This window comes from Asparagus officinalis, chromosome 1 (genome assembly GCF_001876935.1).
Source record: "Asparagus officinalis chromosome 1, Aspof.V1, whole genome shotgun sequence".
NCBI classification, from domain to species: Eukaryota; Viridiplantae; Streptophyta; class Magnoliopsida; order Asparagales; family Asparagaceae; genus Asparagus; species Asparagus officinalis.
The window spans coordinates 90021776-90024588 of NC_033794.1; positions in this window are offsets into that span (position 1 = coordinate 90021776).

Below are 2813 nucleotides of genomic sequence, written 5' to 3' on the forward strand. Positions count from 1 at the left end.
GGGTTGAGGGGGAGAAAAGGGGGGTCGCGTTGGTTTGGCGGGAAATCAAACGGGGATCTCAAAACACCTAAAAGGTGTTTTGAGGTGTTTTGAGAAAAGCGTGGATCTTTTGATATTTGTAAAGGGACAACTCAAAAAAACACCCCTATTCCCAAACAAGTTTTATTGTTTTTTTGAAAAAAGAAATGGAAACAGAAAAAACACATTGGTAGCCAAACACATGGTAGTTGCTTGTTTGAAATTCGTTAATTCATTGGTAAATTAACTACTCAATCATGAAAATGAAGAAATTTTCTATTTAAACTCATTTCGACTTTTATTCTTAAAAATCGACCCTATTCAAAAAATTGTACAAAAATCGATCCACTTTCTCGCCACGTCAGCATCATGACGAGAGAAAGTGGGTCGATTTCTTTTTAATCTCGATCCTAAATAGTCGGGGTTGGAAACCCCGACTATTAAGGACGTCGCCTAAGCTAAATTAGTCAGCTTCTCTCGTTCGTCTCGATCTCAGACACAATAATCTCTCCGGCCCAGTTCCAAATTTGTCGTCTTCATTGCAATACCTCTCTCTGTCGTCCAATCTCTTAACGGGTTCTGTCGATTGGGTTCTGCCCAAATTAACCCGGCTCAATTTCCTCGACCTCAGCATGAGCAGGCTTATGGGTCTAATCCCAAGCTGCATATTCTCATTCCCATTGGGATCCCTTCAGCTGCAAAGAAACTCATTCGTTGGGCCGGTGATTCCGAGCGCTGAGGTGAGCATACCGGTGGTGGATCTGAGCTTTAGCAGGTTATCGGGTTCGATATCGCTGTTGCTGGCGACGGTTGGCAGCCTGTATTTGAACAATAACATGTTTACCGGTGAAGTGCCGGCGAGGTTTGGTGAGAGATTGGTCGGCGCTAGGATGCAAGTGCTTTATCTGTAGCGTAATTTTTTGACCGGGATGGATATTAGTCCTATGGGCGGATTTTTGGATTGACTAAATTAGTCAGGGTTTAGAACCCCGACTAATTTAGCTTCTAAATAACTAGCGGCGTCCTAAATAGTCGGAGTTGTCAACCCTGACTATTTAGGATCATGATTAAAAAAAATCGACCCACTTTTTCGTCACGATGCTTACGTGACGAGAAAGTGGATCGATTTTTATAAAAAAGTATGAATAGAGTCGATTTTTAAGAATAAAAATAAGAATGAGTTTAAATAGAAAATTTCTTCTCTTGAAAATTGTTGTCTTTTTCTTGCACTGGGTCTTCATCGTACAAGTATGCTGTTAGGTTTTGTTACCAAGGTGGAGGATAAAGAAATAAATATAGGATAAAGGATGTAAAACCTATAGATTAAAAGCACAGTAAATTACATAAGAGTAAATTAGATGTTTGATAGACAATTTTAATAAAACATAGCCAAAATCTGTCTGAGCTTAACTAAAATCATGATGGGTAGGAAAAAGGGCATTATGGACATTTGTTGTTATGTTCTCACCCTATGGCACCTTATGGTGACAGGTTCTCAAACACGAATAAGTATTAGAGCTGCTAATAACAAATCAAACCATACATGTTATTAAATATTTAACTCCCCGTAGTATTAGTGCATCCCAGGACTACAACGAGTTAAATTAGTCACAAGACAAAACAAATCCTTAATCTAAACATGGCCTCAAGGTTTACGTTAAACTTCTCATACTCTCTCAAGTTTCAATTGTAATATCGAATAATAGGCTATTAGTTGCACACACATTAATAAACGAGCCATTCCCCCAGTTGACACATTAGGATTTCAGTGTTTTGTTGGGGAAATTTAGTCTTCCTGCCTACTACGATTTACGCAACTTGGAAGCCAACCTACAATCAACAACATATAAAATAACCACAATCAAGAAGAAAGAACACTGAGATTTACGTGGTTCGGTCGACCAACTTCGACCTACGTCCACGAGCAACAATAAGAGAAATTCACTATGTATCAGGGAGAACTATAAATGGAACAACTCAACTCTCGTCTCTCAATCTCTTAGCCTCACATACATAATCAACTCTCATATTATCTCCAAAGCCCTCTCCTTACAATCTTTTAAACGGATAAAGACTGTGAAACTCTCTCCCAATGATGTAATTTGTTGCACAGACAAAGATTACGAAACCCTCGCCTTTCGCACAATATTCTTGAATCAAGCTATGCCCTATGTTAACCCTAGATTACAAGAATATTGGTTCTCCCACTTCTCTTATTCTTCTTGGTTTTTCCTCCAACAATAGAAGAATATATATAGGGAAACAAAAATCCTATCTCTAGCCTAACTTCATAATTAAAATAGGATTCAAACTCCTAATCATGATGAAACACAATCTCCTAATCATGATAGATCTCTAATCCTATCTAATTCTCATGAAGTTATACAAAGAATCAAAGACACAATCCTAACATGTTTGACGGAGAAGACTAGTGCAAAGCCAGTCTGTGTAAGCATCCGAACTGTGGGAACGTGGTGGTATCATAGGATCCATTTAGTCACATATGTTGATTAAATGAGTGAGTTAATGTCGGTTTAATTGTTAGATACTTGGGTTCTCTTCCCCTCTTCCTCATATGTAGCTTTTAAGAGTGTCTTCTTCTAGATCTCCAAGATGCAGAGATTTGTAGTACTTGGCTGGGAGCACAAGGTGATTTTGATCCCACATGTTGATAATCCCACATGAGATAATCCATGTATGGTTATTGTTAGGACTCATGTTTATGAGCCTACTTTCTAATCTAGTTTTGATGATTAACAAATAATTTATATTCTTATTTTTCTATCTTTTCTGTT